The following is a 20,458-nucleotide window of genomic DNA, read 5'->3' as shown; positions in this document are numbered from 1 at the left end:
GTAAGCCTTTTCCCAGGTTTGGGCCTAGCTATCAAGCACTTGCTCTTCCCTCCCCTCCACTCAGGCATCCATTTGGAGGGATCAGTACCTGAGCTGCAATGAAGCCAGTAAGAGAAGAGCAAGCCCCTCCTAGAATCAGAGTTCCTCTAGCTTCATCCTCTGTGAACAACAGGGAACCCCATAAAGGTCAAATACTCTCGTATGAAATAGATAGGAATTGAATACTTAGCTCCCACAAAGAAACGATGGCCTTCCGCTAGATTCAGCAAATGCTGGGTTGATGTCTTCTCTGGGGTGAAGGGAGTGTGGTAAGTGAGGGGAATCTTTGACTGAACTTGAATCTGTATTAGGCCTCCGTTTTTCAAGACAGTCTAGGTAAATATTAGAAGTCAGATAGTGAACGGAACTGTAAAAGTCGCCAATGACATGAAAGACACAGCTTATGTGGACCGTCTTTCAATTGAGTCAAGCCCCCGGGGGCAATCTATCATGGGGGTGCAGACTTGGTTGCATTCAAGTGCTTTAGCCAACATGATCGGATGATTAAGCGTTCTCATCACTGATAGAAGAACACCTGGTTCTCAGTAGCCTAGCATAGCTGCAGCAGGGTTCTCATAGCTATAATGCCTCTAGGTTCTTTGGATTCAAAGCTAAATGTATATATTTAGTTCGTTTCCTCTTGTATTTTCCTTGAGAGGGATGTTACACCTTGAAATGCCAACATTGACCAGTAGGTGTCATCGGGAGTAAAGGGCACCCCATGCACAAGTGAATCCAAGCTTGGGGGTTATTTCATGTTTCCATTAGTTATTTCATGGTTCCTGTTGGTTTCGGAGGCTTCAACAGTAAAGAGTTGACATGACCCCTTTAACAGTTCGGACTGCTAGTTTGCATTCTATCTGTCTATGTTTTCCTTAGAGCTGACAAAATGTTACCGAAATTGACAAGTCTGGCTTCTAGGTCGATTTAGTATGTTTCAGAAACTAACTTCATTTTCGTATAACTCCCAAAACATTTATATCAATTCTATTAAATTTTTAAAGACTGCAAATGAGATATCAACACAATGTCAAAACTGGAGTCTTCGGACAATCCCTCCCACCACGGCTGTATAGAAACCAAGAGATAAAAAAAAATCACATTTCTGTGAAATGTATCTGGAAAGTGTTGATTCATCGATGCCCAGTTGACAGAGAAGCAGTGCAACCTGCGCTCACTCGCTCCCATGAACACAGCAATGGAAACATCCACTCACCCAGCCCTTGGCACAGGACACTTGCCGAAGGGAGGTCTGTTACTTCCAAAGACAGGATGAGGCCTCAGAACACCTGGAAGCAGGAGAAGGAAAAGCAGGGAATGGATACCAGTGCATGGTCTGAGCCCTGTTGATGGAGCAGTAAAGGTGAAACTCTCTTTAACTTGGACGCACACTCTCAAGCGGACAGGAGACATGGGATTGAAGGTGATGCGCTGAGTGTTAGAAGAGTGCACAGCAGATGCTTGGCTGACAGAACTCAAAGAATCCAGTGCAAAATATCCCCACAGTTGATTCTGAGACCAAGCTCCGAGCTGCCAAATTTGAGGTAGCAGAGGCAGCGTTCAGGGAGGGATAGGGCTACGGATGGTGGCACACGCTGAGTCTCAGGGATCTGGAGTGCGTTGTGGGATGTGGTGGGTCCTATCAAGAGAGCAAACCGACCTGGGACCCCAATGAGCAAGCAACCACCCTGGCGCGCGCAGTTGAAATTATCGATATGTCCCATGGCCACACCCAGTGCATCTGCAGGACCAGAGACCAATTTGGCATTTTGCCAATAGAGCATGTGTGGGGCTGAATCAGAGATATTGTGCATCGGGTCTGAGGGATCCAGGGGGCCTTGGGTTTGAATTCAGAATGAAAAGCCTTAGGATCTGCTACATTCATAACCTGGGCTGTGATTATGGTTTGGTTTGAGGCACAGGATGTGCAACAGCTCTGTGGTTGACTTCGTGCACCCGTGCCACAAGGATGAGAGGACAAGGAAGTGTGGTTCAAGACCACAGCATGAGAAGAGGAAGGATATCCTTCAGTTTATCTCTCAAAAGCGGATGCTACATTTTGGATGGCACCGGCACGGTTCGGCAGCGAGGACATCAAGTTCGGGCTGCGGGATCATTCCAGCAGGCCCTGATGTGTGACATCCATAGATATGCTTCCACTGGTGTTTCTGTAGACAGAGAAGCACTTGGAAGAACTGGTTTCAGTGGGACAGTCCCGTGGCACTACAAAGCACAAGCGCACTCACACTCTGCTCTTCTGGAAACACTCCAAAATAACAGAGAGTAGAATGCAGAGCTGAGAATCTTTAGAAGCTTCATTTCCACCAGAGGAAGTGTCCTGTGCTCTTTCAGATTTGTGAGATAAACGTAATCAAAGTGAGGTTATATAAATCAAAATAGTATGGGGTTTTCATCACAACAAAGGCAACACCAGAAATTGGAGATAGACCAGACAGCACACACAGGAACAGGACATGGCATCAATGTCTAGGAAAATTTGTCCTCACAGAAATCCCATGCAATTGTGTAGAGCCAAGAGTCTAAAGTTTTCACTTAACCAAGCCCTAGAAGTCTACATTAGATACCTGAAATTACCTGACCAGTAGAGATGAAGAAATACAGTAAAAGGAAAAGGAAGTACCATTTTCAGTTCCAAAGAGATTGAAGGCCCTAAAGATAAGCTTTCAGACAACTAGACTGCAAAACGCTCTCCAGAGCAAGTATTGAAAATGGAGGTGAGGGAAACACTGAAGAACAACAGTGTCTCAGAATCACAAAAGGCAGAATACCAGAAAAGGGGAAGAGAAAGCCTAAAGACGAGCCAAATAATATCAGAAAACTCAGTGGATGAGAAAATATCAGGGCTAACATTCCGTCCTAAGCAGACGAGATATTGCAGAGGGACGCGTGAATGACTTTGAAGACAGGGGAACAGAAATCCCTCGGTCAGAAGCACACATAGAAAAGCAAGTGCAAACCAATGAAAACATTGCTGTTGAATCCTGGTTGAAGACAAGGCATGAAAGACTAAAATTCGAAAGAGTCCCAGATGGAAAAGCAAGAGATAAAGAAACAAACAATGTTTGAAAAGTTATGTGTAGAAAAATCAGACTGAAACTTGCTGAAAGCCAAGATAGAATCATCTAGGCGAATTCAGGAAGTACACAGCGTCCAAAAGAGGTGGAATCCCAATAGACTTAGCAGCAGCTGTATGATCCAAATCAACAAAGTTCATGAGCATCCCAGTGATTTAAAATGCGCCTGGAGGAAAGCAACATAGTCACAAGAGAACCTCCAGAGGGGTTTCAGCTGCTATCTCAGCAGCAATATTGCAGGACAGGGAGGAGTGCCAGGACATAGACCATAGCTTGAATGGCAAAATGCTGCCATCTAGGGTAGCCTATGCCACATGTCTAACATTTCTAATAACAGCAGAGCTAGAGAATGCCACAGACCTGCAAATCTGAAAAGAATTCAGCATTTCGAAACTTATCCTAAAGAAAGGTTGAGAATTCTCCCCTGATAGGATAAGCAGCAAGATGAAATGGAAAGAAGAAAACCCTTATTGGAAATGCAAGAAGAGCATGAGTGGAAAAGAAGAAACAAGAAGAAAGCAAGGAGGACATCAAAACCCTAAAGATGGGAGAGGGAAGCAGGAAATCATAGGGGATTGGAAGCACTATCTTAAGGGAGTCAGCTTATATGACTCTCTGTTGGAAGCAAACGGAGAGATGCATGGCCTGACGTGTTTGCAAAGCAAACGAGAAGCAGACCAAGAAAGAATCAAACAAACAAACAACACAAAAAGGGTAGGGTAACATGAATATTCAAAAGAAATTACTCAAGGTGATGTCAAGGATCATTCAGTACGCATCGACCCAGTATCGCGGCTTGAATGTACTCAGCACACCTGTATTCGGAAATCAGAGGCGTGCATTTATATTCGTAAATATTGATTCATATGAGCATATCGGGACCTAACCCAAATGCCGATTTGGAATCCAATGGATTCCTAGTCCGTGATATAGACTTGCAAGTCTTCCAACAGGATGAATGAATGTCATATTCTACACTACGTCGAGAAAAAATGGCACAAGCCTATAACAAGGAAAAGTAGCTCCGCTAAAGTGTACTAAGATCAAAAGAGACAGGCAGTAAAGTGCACATTGGGGATTGTATCATTCCTAGGAATTTCAGCCCCCTTGAAACAAATGGATAGATATCCCGTGAATGCAGGTGTTTCAGCAGAAATCAACCGACGGCTATGTATTGCGGGTGTGCCCATATTACAGGAACAATAGTTTCCCTTAGTGGGTCTCTGTGTACTGTGAACTGTTAGAAAGTTTAAAGACGTGTGAAACATTCAACTGAAAATGGACACACTTCCCTCCGTTGCTACAGTGCATACAGATCTGAACAAAAGGAAAGAGGGAAGAACAAAGGCCCATGGGACGCTTGTGGGTAGAATCACATTTACCTTAGGAACCTCTCGTCGGATGCAGCCCCTCCCCCAACACTGAAAAGATGCAGCAGCCATTGGGGATGGCAGTTAGCGGTTGGATTCCAGGTGGAATGTTGGTGTGTACCGCGAGGCTTGTTGTGGCTGGTGGATCCTAGGTAACCGGGCAGAGTTCTGTGGGTGGATCAGTGCGATGGAGGGGCTGCCGCCCTCTGTGGAGCTTGGCTTAGGTCTTTGGTCCGGGAAGCTGTGTCAGTTCGAGATACTGCTGCTGCCCAAAGACCTGAGTTCACGGGTCAGTTTCCAGAACCTGAAAGGGCAGACAGTGGAAGATCTGCCTGTCTTCAGCTTACTGGAGAGGCTCCGAGGTCCTTTCAGACTTGCCCAGTCCTGTTGAAGTCGACTTTATGGGAGACATGAAGAGAAGCTGGCCGAAAACATGGCTGCACGGATTGAGGAGAGATGCGAACACATTGATGAGAGATGTTCTGCTACAATAGAGAATACTGGCCTGGAGACAGCTGTAGAGGATAGCAGGCTCGAAAGGCATTCATGAGACATATTGAACCTCGCTGATACTAGCAGAAACATACGGAGGGCCACCGTGGACTGGAGGAAGTTCCTCAATTCTCTGCTCCAAGAACGGGTCCAAGATCCCTGACGTCTAAAGAGAAGAGATGGCAGAGATGATAAAAACGCTCATGTTCTTGAAAGAGGTCAGATAATCCACACGACCCAAGGGGCAATTCCAAGCCATTCAGATCAAAGTGCACCAAGCCCAGGTAAGCCTTTTCCCAGGTTTGGGCCTAGCTATCAAGCACTTGCTCTTCCCTCCCCTCCACTCAGGCATCCATTTGGAGGGATCAGTACCTGAGCTGCAATGAAGCCAGTAAGAGAAGAGCAAGCCCCTCCTAGAATCAGAGTTCCTCTAGCTTCATCCTCTGTGAACAACAGGGAACCCCATAAAGGTCAAATACTCTCGTATGAAATAGATAGGAATTGAATACTTAGCTCCCACAAAGAAACGATGGCCTTCCGCTAGATTCAGCAAATGCTGGGTTGATGTCTTCTCTGGGGTGAAGGGAGTGTGGTAAGTGAGGGGAATCTTTGACTGAACTTGAATCTGTATTAGGCCTCCGTTTTTCAAGACAGTCTAGGTAAATATTAGAAGTCAGATAGTGAACGGAACTGTAAAAGTCGCCAATGACATGAAAGACACAGCTTATGTGGACCGTCTTTCAATTGAGTCAAGCCCCCGGGGGCAATCTATCATGGGGGTGCAGACTTGGTTGCATTCAAGTGCTTTAGCCAACATGATCGGATGATTAAGCGTTCTCATCACTGATAGAAGAACACCTGGTTCTCAGTAGCCTAGCATAGCTGCAGCAGGGTTCTCATAGCTATAATGCCTCTAGGTTCTTTGGATTCAAAGCTAAATGTATATATTTAGTTCGTTTCCTCTTGTATTTTCCTTGAGAGGGATGTTACACCTTGAAATGCCAACATTGACCAGTAGGTGTCATCGGGAGTAAAGGGCACCCCATGCACAAGTGAATCCAAGCTTGGGGGTTATTTCATGTTTCCATTAGTTATTTCATGGTTCCTGTTGGTTTCGGAGGCTTCAACAGTAAAGAGTTGACATGACCCCTTTAACAGTTCGGACTGCTAGTTTGCATTCTATCTGTCTATGTTTTCCTTAGAGCTGACAAAATGTTACCGAAATTGACAAGTCTGGCTTCTAGGTCGATTTAGTATGTTTCAGAAACTAACTTCATTTTCGTATAACTCCCAAAACATTTATATCAATTCTATTAAATTTTTAAAGACTGCAAATGAGATATCAACACAATGTCAAAACTGGAGTCTTCGGACAATCCCTCCCACCACGGCTGTATAGAAACCAAGAGATAAAAAAAAATCACATTTCTGTGAAATGTATCTGGAAAGTGTTGATTCATCGATGCCCAGTTGACAGAGAAGCAGTGCAACCTGCGCTCACTCGCTCCCATGAACACAGCAATGGAAACATCCACTCACCCAGCCCTTGGCACAGGACACTTGCCGAAGGGAGGTCTGTTACTTCCAAAGACAGGATGAGGCCTCAGAACACCTGGAAGCAGGAGAAGGAAAAGCAGGGAATGGATACCAGTGCATGGTCTGAGCCCTGTTGATGGAGCAGTAAAGGTGAAACTCTCTTTAACTTGGACGCACACTCTCAAGCGGACAGGAGACATGGGATTGAAGGTGATGCGCTGAGTGTTAGAAGAGTGCACAGCAGATGCTTGGCTGACAGAACTCAAAGAATCCAGTGCAAAATATCCCCACAGTTGATTCTGAGACCAAGCTCCGAGCTGCCAAATTTGAGGTAGCAGAGGCAGCGTTCAGGGAGGGATAGGGCTACGGATGGTGGCACACGCTGAGTCTCAGGGATCTGGAGTGCGTTGTGGGATGTGGTGGGTCCTATCAAGAGAGCAAACCGACCTGGGACCCCAATGAGCAAGCAACCACCCTGGCGCGCGCAGTTGAAATTATCGATATGTCCCATGGCCACACCCAGTGCATCTGCAGGACCAGAGACCAATTTGGCATTTTGCCAATAGAGCATGTGTGGGGCTGAATCAGAGATATTGTGCATCGGGTCTGAGGGATCCAGGGGGCCTTGGGTTTGAATTCAGAATGAAAAGCCTTAGGATCTGCTACATTCATAACCTGGGCTGTGATTATGGTTTGGTTTGAGGCACAGGATGTGCAACAGCTCTGTGGTTGACTTCGTGCACCCGTGCCACAAGGATGAGAGGACAAGGAAGTGTGGTTCAAGACCACAGCGTGAGAAGAGGAAGGATATCCTTCAGTTTATCTCTCAAAAGCGGATGCTACATTTTGGATGGCACCGGCACGGTTCGGCAGCGAGGACATCAAGTTCGGGCTGCGGGATCATTCCAGCAGGCCCTGATGTGTGACATCCATAGATATGCTTCCACTGGTGTTTCTGTAGACAGAGAAGCACTTGGAAGAACTGGTTTCAGTGGGACATTCCCGTGGCACTACAAAGCACAAGCGCACTCACACTCTGCTCTTCTGGAAACACTCCAAAATAACAGAGAGTAGAATGCAGAGCTGAGAATCTTTAGAAGCTCCATTTCCACCAGAGGAAGTGTCCTGTGCTCTTTCAGATTTGTGAGATAAGCGTAACCAAAATGAAGTTATCCTATTCGAAAGAGTATGGGGGGTTAATCACAACAAAGGCAACACCAGCAATTGGAGATAGACCAGACAGCACACACAGGAACAGGACATGGCATCAATGTCTTGGAAAATTTGTCCTCACAGAAATCCCATGCAATTGTGTAGAGCCAAGAGTCTAAAGTTTTCACTTAACCAAGCCCTAGAAGTCTACATTAGATACCTGAAATTACCTGACCAGTAGAGATGAAGAAATACAGTAAAAGGAAAAGGAAGTACCATTTTCAGTTCCAAAGAGATTGAAGGCCCTAAAGATAAGCTTTCAGACAACTAGACTGCAAAACCCTCTCCAGAGCAAGGATTGAAAATGGAGGTGAGGGAAACACTGAATAACAACAGTGTCTCAGAATCACATAAGGCAGAATACCAGAAAAGGGGAAGAGAAAGCCTAAAGACGAGCCAAATAATATCAGAAAACTCAGTGGATGAGAAATTATCAGGGCTAGCAATCCGACCTAAGAAGACGAATTATTGCAGAGTGACGCGTGAATGACTTTGAAGACATGGGAACAGAAATCCCTCGGTCAGAAGCACACATAGGAAAGCAAGTGCAAACCAATGAAAACATTGCTGTTGAATCCTGGTTGAAGACAAGGCATGAAAGACTAAAATTCGAAAGAGTCCCAGATGGAAAAGCAAGAGATAAAAAAACAAACAATGTTTGAAAAGTTATGTGTAGAAAAATCAGACTGAAACTTGCTGAAAGCCAAGATAGAATCATCTAGGCGAATTCAGGAAGTACACAGCGTCCAAAAGAGGTGGAATCCCAATAGACTTAGCAGCAGCTGTATGATCCAAATCAACAAAGTTCATGAGCATCCCAGTGATTTAAAATGCGCCTGGAGGAAAGCAACATAGTCACAAGAGAACCTCCAGAGGGGTTTCAGCTGCTATCTCAGCAGCAATATTGCAGGACAGGGAGGAGTGCCAGGACATAGAGCATAGCTTGAATGGCAAAATGCTGCCATCTAGGGTAGCCTATGCCACATGACTAACATTTATAATAACAGCAGAGCTAGAGAATGCCACAGACCTGCAAATCTTAAAAGAATTCAGCATTTGGAAACTTATTCTAAAGAAAGGTTGAGAATTCTCCCCTGATAGGATAAGCAGCAAGATGAAATGGAAAGAAGAAAACCCTTATTGGAAATGCAAGAAGAGCATGAGTGGAAAAGAAGAAACAAGAAGAAAGCAAGGAGGACATCAAAACCCTAAAGATGGGAGAGGGAAGCAGGAAATCATAGGGGATTGGAAGCACTATCTTAAGGGAGTCAGCTTATATGACTCTCTGTTGGAAGCAAACGGAGAGATGCATGGCCTGACGTGTTTGCAAAGCAAACGAGAAGCAGACCAAGAAAGAATCAAACAAACAAACAACACAAAAACGGTAGGGTAACATGAATATTCAAAAGAAATTACTCAAGGTGATGTCAAGGATCATTCAGTACGCATCGACCCAGTATCGCGGCTTGAATGTACTCAGCACACCTGTATTCGGAAATCAGAGGCGTGCATTTATATTCGTAAATATTGATTCATATGAGCATATCGGGACCTAACCCAAATGCCGATTTGGAATCCAATGGATTCCTAGTCCGTGATATAGACTTGCAAGTTTTCCAACAGGATGAATGAATGTCATATTCTACACTACGTCGAGAAAAAATGGCACAAGCCTATAACAAGGAAAAGTAGCTCCGCTAAAGTGTACTAAGATCAAAAGAGACAGGCAGTAAAGTGCACATTGGGGATTGTATCATTCCTAGGAATTTCAGCCCCCTTGAAATAAATGGATAGATATCCCGTGAATGCAGGTGTTTCAGCAGAAATCAACCGACGGCTATGTATTGCGGGTGTGCCCATATTACAGGAACAATAGTTTCCCTTAGTGGGTCTCTGTGTACTGTGAACTGTTAGAAAGTTTAAAGACGTGTGAAACATTCAACTGAAAATGGACACACTTCCCTCCGTTGCTACAGTGCATACAGATCTGAACAAAAGGAAAGAGGGAAGAACAAAGGCCCATGGGACGCTAGTGGGTAGAATCACATTTACCTTAGGAACCTCTCGTCGGATGCAGCCCCTCCCCCAACACTGACAAGATGCAGCAGCCATTGGGGTTGGCAGTTAGCGGTTGGATTCCAGGTGGAATGTTGGTGTGTACCGCGAGGCTTGTTGTGGCTGGTGGATCCTAGGTAACCGGGCAGAGTTCTGTGGGTGGATCAGTGCGATGGAGGGGCTGCCGCCCTCTGTGGAGCTTGGCTTAGGTCTTTGGTCCGGGAAGCTGTGTCAGTTCGAGATACTGCTGCTGCCCAAAGACCTGAGTTCACGGGTCAGTTTCCAGAACCTGAAAGGGCAGACAGTGGAAGATCTGCCTGTCTTCAGCTTACTGGAGAGGCTCCGAGGTCCTTTCAGACTTGCCCAGTCCTGTTGAAGTCGACTTTATGGGAGACATGAAGAGAAGCTGGCCGAAAACATGGCTGCACGGATTGAGGAGAGATGCGAACACATTGATGAGAGATGTTCTGCTACAATAGAGAATACTGGCCTGGAGACAGCTGTAGAGGATAGCAGGCTCGAAAGGCATTCATGAGACATATTGAACCTCGCTGATACTAGCAGAAACATACGGAGGGCCACCGTGGACTGGAGGAAGTTCCTCAATTCTCTGCTCCAAGAACGGGTCCAAGATCCCTGACGTCTAAAGAGAAGAGATGGCAGAGATGATAAAAACGCTCATGTTCTTGAAAGAGGTCAGATAATCCACACGACCCAAGGGGCAATTCCAAGCCATTCAGATCAAAGTGCACCAAGCCCAGGTAAGCCTTTTCCCAGGTTTGGGCCTAGCTATCAAGCACTTGCTCTTCCCTCCCCTCCACTCAGGCATCCATTTGGAGGGATCAGTACCTGAGCTGCAATGAAGCCAGTAAGAGAAGAGCAAGCCCCTCCTAGAATCAGAGTTCCTCTAGCTTCATCCTCTGTGAACAACAGGGAACCCCATAAAGGTCAAATACTCTCGTATGAAATAGATAGGAATTGAATACTTAGCTCCCACAAAGAAACGATGGCCTTCCGCTAGATTCAGCAAATGCTGGGTTGATGTCTTCTCTGGGGTGAAGGGAGTGTGGTAAGTGAGGGGAATCTTTGACTGAACTTGAATCTGTATTAGGCCTCCGTTTTTCAAGACAGTCTAGGTAAATATTAGAAGTCAGATAGTGAACGGAACTGTAAAAGTCGCCAATGACATGAAAGACACAGCTTATGTGGACCGTCTTTCAATTGAGTCAAGCCCCCGGGGGCAATCTATCATGGGGGTGCAGACTTGGTTGCATTCAAGTGCTTTAGCCAACATGATCGGATGATTAAGCGTTCTCATCACTGATAGAAGAACACCTGGTTCTCAGTAGCCTAGCATAGCTGCAGCAGGGTTCTCATAGCTATAATGCCTCTAGGTTCTTTGGATTCAAAGCTAAATGTATATATTTAGTTCGTTTCCTCTTGTATTTTCCTTGAGAGGGATGTTACACCTTGAAATGCCAACATTGACCAGTAGGTGTCATCGGGAGTAAAGGGCACCCCATGCACAAGTGAATCCAAGCTTGGGGGTTATTTCATGTTTCCATTAGTTATTTCATGGTTCCTGTTGGTTTCGGAGGCTTCAACAGTAAAGAGTTGACATGACCCCTTTAACAGTTCGGACTGCTAGTTTGCATTCTATCTGTCTATGTTTTCCTTAGAGCTGACAAAATGTTACCGAAATTGACAAGTCTGGCTTCTAGGTCGATTTAGTATGTTTCAGAAACTAACTTCATTTTCGTATAACTCCCAAAACATTTATATCAATTCTATTAAATTTTTAAAGACTGCAAATGAGATATCAACACAATGTCAAAACTGGAGTCTTCGGACAATCCCTCCCACCACGGCTGTATAGAAACCAAGAGATAAAAAAAAATCACATTTCTGTGAAATGTATCTGGAAAGTGTTGATTCATCGATGCCCAGTTGACAGAGAAGCAGTGCAACCTGCGCTCACTCGCTCCCATGAACACAGCAATGGAAACATCCACTCACCCAGCCCTTGGCACAGGACACTTGCCGAAGGGAGGTCTGTTACTTCCAAAGACAGGATGAGGCCTCAGAACACCTGGAAGCAGGAGAAGGAAAAGCAGGGAATGGATACCAGTGCATGGTCTGAGCCCTGTTGATGGAGCAGTAAAGGTGAAACTCTCTTTAACTTGGACGCACACTCTCAAGCGGACAGGAGACATGGGATTGAAGGTGATGCGCTGAGTGTTAGAAGAGTGCACAGCAGATGCTTGGCTGACAGAACTCAAAGAATCCAGTGCAAAATATCCCCACAGTTGATTCTGAGACCAAGCTCCGAGCTGCCAAATTTGAGGTAGCAGAGGCAGCGTTCAGGGAGGGATAGGGCTACGGATGGTGGCACACGCTGAGTCTCAGGGATCTGGAGTGCGTTGTGGGATGTGGTGGGTCCTATCAAGAGAGCAAACCGACCTGGGACCCCAATGAGCAAGCAACCACCCTGGCGCGCGCAGTTGAAATTATCGATATGTCCCATGGCCACACCCAGTGCATCTGCAGGACCAGAGACCAATTTGGCATTTTGCCAATAGAGCATGTGTGGGGCTGAATCAGAGATATTGTGCATCGGGTCTGAGGGATCCAGGGGGCCTTGGGTTTGAATTCAGAATGAAAAGCCTTAGGATCTGCTACATTCATAACCTGGGCTGTGATTATGGTTTGGTTTGAGGCACAGGATGTGCAACAGCTCTGTGGTTGACTTCGTGCACCCGTGCCACAAGGATGAGAGGACAAGGAAGTGTGGTTCAAGACCACAGCGTGAGAAGAGGAAGGATATCCTTCAGTTTATCTCTCAAAAGCGGATGCTACATTTTGGATGGCACCGGCACGGTTCGGCAGCGAGGACATCAAGTTCGGGCTGCGGGATCATTCCAGCAGGCCCTGATGTGTGACATCCATAGATATGCTTCCACTGGTGTTTCTGTAGACAGAGAAGCACTTGGAAGAACTGGTTTCAGTGGGACATTCCCGTGGCACTACAAAGCACAAGCGCACTCACACTCTGCTCTTCTGGAAACACTCCAAAATAACAGAGAGTAGAATGCAGAGCTGAGAATCTTTAGAAGCTCCATTTCCACCAGAGGAAGTGTCCTGTGCTCTTTCAGATTTGTGAGATAAACGTAATCAAAGTGAGGTTATCTAAATCAAAATAGTATGGGGTGTTCATCACAACAAAGGCAACACCAGCAATTGGAGATAGACCAGACAGCACACACAGGAACAGGACATGGCATCAATGTCTAGGAAAATTTGTCCTCACAGAAATCCCATGCAATTGTGTAGAGCCAAGAGTCTAAAGTTTTCACTTAACCAAGCCCTAGAAGTCTACATTAGATACCTGAAATTACCTGACCAGTAGAGATGAAGAAATACAGTAAAAGGAAAAGGAAGTACCATTTTCAGTTCCAAAGAGATTGAAGGCCCTAAAGATAAGCTTTCAGACAACTAGACTGCAAAACGCTCTCCAGAGCAAGTATTTAAAATGGAGGTGAGGGAAACACTGAAGAACAACAGTGTCTCAGAATCACAAAAGGCAGAATACCAGAAAAGGGGAAGAGAAAGCCTAAAGACGAGCCAAATAATATCAGAAAACTCAGTGGATGAGAAAATATCAGGGCTAACATTCCGTCCTAAGCAGACGAGATATTGCAGAGGGACGCGTGAATGACTTTGAAGACAGGGGAACAGAAATCCCTCGGTCAGAAGCACACATAGAAAAGCAAGTGCAAACCAATGAAAACATTGCTGTTGAATCCTGGTTGAAGACAAGGCATGAAAGACTAAAATTCGAAATAGTCCCAGATGGAAAAGCAAGAGATAAAGAAACAAACAATGTTTGAAAAGTTATGTGTAGAAAAATCAGACTGAAACTTGCTGAAAGCCAAGATAGAATCATCTAGGCGAATTCAGGAAGTACACAGCGTCCAAAAGAGGTGGAATCCCAATAGACTTAGCAGCAGCTGTATGATCCAAATCAACAAAGTTCATGAGCATCCCAGTGATTTAAAATGCGCCTGGAGGAAAGCAACATAGTCACAAGAGAACCTCCAGAGGGGTTTCAGCTGCTATCTCAGCAGCAATATTGCAGGACAGGGAGGAGTGCCAGGACATAGACCATAGCTTGAATGGCAAAATGCTGCCATCTAGGGTAGCCTATGCCACATGTCTAACATTTCTAATAACAGCAGAGCTAGAGAATACCACAGACCTGCAAATCTGAAAAGAATTCAGCATTTCGAAACTTATCCTAAAGAAAGGTTGAGAATTCTCCCCTGATAGGATAAGCAGCAAGATGAAATGGAAAGAAGAAAACCCTTATTGGAAATGCAAGAAGAGCATGAGTGGAAAAGAAGAAACAAGAAGAAAGCAAGGAGGACATCAAAACCCTAAAGATGGGAGAGGGAAGCAGGAAATCATAGGGGATTGGAAGCACTATCTTAAGGGAGTCAGCTTATATGACTCTCTGTTGGAAGCAAACGGAGAGATGCATGGCCTGACGTGTTTGCAAAGCAAACGAGAAGCAGACCAAGAAAGAATCAAACAAACAAACAACACATAAAGGGTAGTTTAACATGAATATTCAAAAGAAATTACTCAAGGTGATGTCAAGGATCATTCAGTACGCATCGACCCAGTATCGCGGCTTGAATGTACTCAGCACACCTGTATTCGGAAATCAGAGGCGTGCATTTATATTCGTAAATATTGATTCATATGAGCATATCGGGACCTAACCCAAATGCCGATTTGGAATCCAATGGATTCCTAGTCCGTGATATAGACTTGCAAGTCTTCCAACAGGATGAATGAATGTCATATTCTACACTACGTCGAGAAAAAATGGCACAAGCCTATAACAAGGAAAAGTAGCTCCGCTAAAGTGTACTAAGATCAAAAGAGACAGGCAGTAAAGTGCACATTGGGGATTGTATCATTCCTAGGAATTTCAGCCCCCTTGAAACAAATGGATAGATATCCCGTGAATGCAGGTGTTTCAGCAGAAATCAACCGACGGCTATGTATTGCGGGTGTGCCCATATTACAGGAACAATAGTTTCCCTTAGTGGGTCTCTGTGTACTGTGAACTGTTAGAAAGTTTAAAGACGTGTGAAACATTCAACTGAAAATGGACACACTTCCCTCCGTTGCTACAGTGCATACAGATCTGAACAAAAGGAAAGAGGGAAGAACAAAGGCCCATGGGACGCTTGTGGGTAGAATCACATTTACCTTAGGAACCTCTCGTCGGATGCAGCCCCTCCCCCAACACTGACAAGATGCAGCAGCCATTGGGGATGGCAGTTAGCGGTTGGATTCCAGGTGGAATGTTGGTGTGTACCGCGAGGCTTGTTGTGGCTGGTGGATCCTAGGTAACCGGGCAGAGTTCTGTGGGTGGATCAGTGCGATGGAGGGGCTGCCGCCCTCTGTGGAGCTTGGCTTAGGTCTTTGGTCCGGGAAGCTGTGTCAGTTCGAGATACTGCTGCTGCCCAAAGACCTGAGTTCACGGGTCAGTTTCCAGAACCTGAAAGGGCAGACAGTGGAAGATCTGCCTGTCTTCAGCTTACTGGAGAGGCTCCGAGGTCCTTTCAGACTTGCCCAGTCCTGTTGAAGTCGACTTTATGGGAGACATGAAGAGAAGCTGGCCGAAAACATGGCTGCACGGATTGAGGAGAGATGCGAACACATTGATGAGAGATGTTCTGCTACAATAGAGAATACTGGCCTGGAGACAGCTGTAGAGGATAGCAGGCTCGAAAGGCATTCATGAGACATATTGAACCTCGCTGATACTAGCAGAAACATACGGAGGGCCTCCGTGGACTGGAGGAAGTTCCTCAATTCTCTGCTCCAAGAACGGGTCCAAGATCCCTGACGTCTAAAGAGAAGAGATGGCAGAGATGATAAAAACGCTCATGTTCTTGAAAGAGGTCAGATAATCCACACGACCCAAGGGGCAATTCCAAGCCATTCAGATCAAAGTGCACCAAGCCCAGGTAAGCCTTTTCCCAGGTTTGGGCCTAGCTATCAAGCACTTGCTCTTCCCTCCCCTCCACTCAGGCATCCATTTGGAGGGATCAGTACCTGAGCTGCAATGAAGCCAGTAAGAGAAGAGCAAGCCCCTCCTAGAATCAGAGTTCCTCTAGCTTCATCCTCTGTGAACAACAGGGAACCCCATAAAGGTCAAATACTCTCGTATGAAATAGATAGGAATTGAATACTTAGCTCCCACAAAGAAACGATGGCCTTCCGCTAGATTCAGCAAATGCTGGGTTGATGTCTTCTCTGGGGTGAAGGGAGTGTGGTAAGTGAGGGGAATCTTTGACTGAACTTGAATCTGTATTAGGCCTCCGTTTTTCAAGACAGTCTAGGTAAATATTAGAAGTCAGATAGTGAACGGAACTGTAAAAGTCGCCAATGACATGAAAGACACAGCTTATGTGGACCGTCTTTCAATTGAGTCAAGCCCCCGGGGGCAATCTATCATGGGGGTGCAGACTTGGTTGCATTCAAGTGCTTTAGCCAACATGATCGGATGATTAAGCGTTCTCATCACTGATAGAAGAACACCTGGTTCTCAGTAGCCTAGCATAGCTGCAGCAGGGTTCTCATAGCTATAATGCCTCTAGGTTCTTTGGATTCAAAGCTAAATGTATATATTTAGTTCGTTTCCTCTTGTATTTTCCTTGAGAGGGATGTTACACCTTGAAATGCCAACATTGACCAGTAGGTGTCATCGGGAGTAAAGGGCACCCCATGCACAAGTGAATCCAAGCTTGGGGGTTATTTCATGTTTCCATTAGTTATTTCATGGTTCCTGTTGGTTTCGGAGGCTTCAACAGTAAAGAGTTGACATGACCCCTTTAACAGTTCGGACTGCTAGTTTGCATTCTATCTGTCTATGTTTTCCTTAGAGCTGACAAAATGTTACCGAAATTGACAAGTCTGGCTTCTAGGTCGATTTAGTATGTTTCAGAAACTAACTTCATTTTCGTATAACTCCCAAAACATTTATATCAATTCTATTAAATTTTTAAAGACTGCAAATGAGATATCAACACAATGTCAAAACTGGAGTCTTCGGACAATCCCTCCCACCACGGCTGTATAGAAACCAAGAGATAAAAAAAAATCACATTTCTGTGAAATGTATCTGGAAAGTGTTGATTCATCGATGCCCAGTTGACAGAGAAGCAGTGCAACCTGCGCTCACTCGCTCCCATGAACACAGCAATGGAAACATCCACTCACCCAGCCCTTGGCACAGGACACTTGCCGAAGGGAGGTCTGTTACTTCCAAAGACAGGATGAGGCCTCAGAACACCTGGAAGCAGGAGAAGGAAAAGCAGGGAATGGATACCAGTGCATGGTCTGAGCCCTGTTGATGGAGCAGTAAAGGTGAAACTCTCTTTAACTTGGACGCACACTCTCAAGCGGACAGGAGACATGGGATTGAAGGTGATGCGCTGAGTGTTAGAAGAGTGCACAGCAGATGCTTGGCTGACAGAACTCAAAGAATCCAGTGCAAAATATCCCCACAGTTGATTCTGAGACCAAGCTCCGAGCTGCCAAATTTGAGGTAGCAGAGGCAGCGTTCAGGGAGGGATAGGGCTACGGATGGTGGCACACGCTGAGTCTCAGGGATCTGGAGTGCGTTGTGGGATGTGGTGGGTCCTATCAAGAGAGCAAACCGACCTGGGACCCCAATGAGCAAGCAACCACCCTGGCGCGCGCAGTTGAAATTATCGATATGTCCCATGGCCACACCCAGTGCATCTGCAGGACCAGAGACCAATTTGGCATTTTGCCAATAGAGCATGTGTGGGGCTGAATCAGAGATATTGTGCATCGGGTCTGAGGGATCCAGGGGGCCTTGGGTTTGAATTCAGAATGAAAAGCCTTAGGATCTGCTACATTCATAACCTGGGCTGTGATTATGGTTTGGTTTGAGGCACAGGATGTGCAACAGCTCTGTGGTTGACTTCGTGCACCCGTGCCACAAGGATGAGAGGACAAGGAAGTGTGGTTCAAGACCACAGCGTGAGAAGAGGAAGGATATCCTTCAGTTTATCTCTCAAAAGCGGATGCTACATTTTGGATGGCACCGGCACGGTTCGGCAGCGAGGACATCAAGTTCGGGCTGCGGGATCATTCCAGCAGGCCCTGATGTGTGACATCCATAGATATGCTTCCACTGGTGTTTCTGTAGACAGAGAAGCACTTGGAAGAACTGGTTTCAGTGGGACATTCCCGTGGCACTACAAAGCACAAGCGCACTCACACTCTGCTCTTCTGGAAACACTCCAAAATAACAGAGAGTAGAATGCAGAGCTGAGAATCTTTAGAAGCTCCATTTCCACCAGAGGAAGTGTCCTGTGCTCTTTCAGATTTGTGAGATAAACGTAATCAAAGTGAGGTTATCTAAATCAAAATAGTATGGGGTGTTCATCACAACAAAGGCAACACCAGCAATTGGAGATAGACCAGACAGCACACACAGGAACAGGACATGGCATCAATGTCTAGGAAAATTTGTCCTCAAAGAAATCCCATGCAATTGTGTAGAGCCAAGAGTCTAAAGTTTTCACTTAACCAAGCCCTAGAAGTCTACATTAGATACCTGAAATTACCTGACCAGTAGAGATGAAGAAATACAGTAAAAGGAAAAGGAAGTACCATTTTCAGTTCCAAAGAGATTGAAGGCCCTAAAGATAAGCTTTCAGACAACTAGACTGCAAAACGCTCTCCAGAGCAAGTATTGAAAATGGAGGTGAGGGAAACACTGAAGAACAACAGTGTCTCAGAATCACAAAAGGCAGAATACCAGAAAAGGGGAAGAGAAAGCCTAAAGACGAGCCAAATAATATCAGAAAACTCAGTGGATGAGAAAATATCAGGGCTAACATTCCGTCCTAAGCAGACGAGATATTGCAGAGGGACGCGTGAATGACTTTGAAGACAGGGGAACAGAAATCCCTCGGTCAGAAGCACACATAGAAAAGCAAGTGCAAACCAATGAAAACATTGCTGTTGAATCCTGGTTGAAGACAAGGCATGAAAGACTAAAATTCGAAAGAGTCCCAGATGGAAAAGCAAGAGATAAAGAAACAAACAATGTTTGAAAAGTTATGTGTAGAAAAATCAGACTGAAACTTGCTGAAAGCCAAGATAGAATCATCTAGGCGAATTCAGGAAGTACACAGCGTCCAAAAGAGGTGGAATCCCAATAGACTTAGCAGCAGCTGTATGATCCAAATCAACAAAGTTCATGAGCATCCCAGTGATTTAAAATGCGCCTGGAGGAAAGCAACATGGTCACAAGAGAACCTCCAGAGGGGTTTCAGCTGCTATCTCAGCAGCAATATTGCAGGACAGGGAGGAGTGCCAGGACATAGACCATAGCTTGAATGGCAAAATGCTGCCATCTAGGGTAGCCTATGCCACATGTCTAACATTTCTAATAACAGCAGAGCTAGAGAATGCCACAGACCTGCAAATCTGAAAAGAATTCAGCATTTCGAAACTTATCCTAAAGAAAGGATGAGAATTCTCCCCTGATAGGATAAGCAGCAAGATGAAATGGAAAGAAGAAAACCCTTATTGGAAATGCAAGAAGAGCATGAGTGGAAAAGAAGAAACAAGAAGAAAGCAAGGAGGACATCAAAACCCTAAAGATGGGAGAGGGAAGCAGGAAATCATAGGGGATTGGAAGCTCTATCTTAAGGGAGTCAGCTTATATGACTCTCTGTTGGAAGCAAACGGAGAGATGCATGGCCTGACGTGTTTGCAAAGCAAACGAGAAGCAGACCAAGAAAGAATCAAACAAACAAACAACACAAAAAGGGTAGGGTAACATGAATTTTCAAAAGAAATTACTCAAGGTGATGTCAAGGATCATTCAGTACGCATCGACCCAGTATCGCGGCTTGAATGTACTCAGCACACCTGTATTCGGAAATCAGAGGCGTGCATTTATATTCGTAAATATTGATTCATATGAGCATATCGGGACCTAACCCAAATGCCGATTTGGAATCCAATGGATTCCTAGTCCGTGATATAGACTTGCAAGTCTTCCAACAGGATGAATGAATGTCATATTCTACACTACGTCGAGAAAAAATGGCACAAGCCTATAACAAGGAAAAGTAGCTCCGCTAAAGTGTACTAAGATCAAAAGAGACAGGCAGTAAAGTGCACATTGGGGATTGTATCATTCCTAGGAATTTCAGCCCCCTTGAAACAAATGGATAGATATCCCGTGAATGCAGGTGTTTCAGCAGAAATCAACCGACGGCTATGTATTGCGGGTGTGCCCATATTACAGGAACAATAGTTTCCCTTAGTGGGTCTCTGTGTACTGTGAACTGTTAGAAAGTTTAAAGACGTGTGAAACATTCAACTGAAAATGGACACACTTCCCTCCGTTGCTACAGTGCATACAGATCTGAACAAAAGGAAAGAGGGAAGAACAAAGGCCCATGGGACGCTTGTGGGTAGAATCACATTTACCTTAGGAACCTCTCGTCGAATGCAGCCCCTCCCCCAACACTGACAAGATGCAGCAGCCATTGGGGATGGCAGTTAGCGGTTGGATTCCAGGTGGAATGTTGG

At 45.3% G+C, this 20,458-nt stretch overlaps 1 long non-coding RNA gene across 1 annotated transcript; it reads right to left on the bottom strand.

The window, feature by feature from the left end:
• Window positions 1-15,469: 15,469 nt before the first annotated feature.
• LOC140693837 (uncharacterized) lies at window positions 15,470-20,458 on the bottom strand. Its single transcript, XR_012069540.1, has 3 exons — window positions 20,357-20,458; window positions 17,096-17,168; window positions 15,470-15,722 (listed from the first exon to the last, which is right to left on the bottom strand). It is a non-coding gene; the product is annotated as an uncharacterized lncRNA (long non-coding RNA).

The sequence above is a fragment of the Vicugna pacos genome, unplaced genomic scaffold (assembly GCF_048564905.1).
Source record: "Vicugna pacos unplaced genomic scaffold, VicPac4 scaffold_20, whole genome shotgun sequence".
NCBI lineage: Eukaryota > Metazoa > Chordata > Mammalia > Artiodactyla > Camelidae > Vicugna > Vicugna pacos.
Note: the sequence above shows the minus strand (reverse complement) of the source record. Positions and strands in the feature narration are given on the sequence as shown.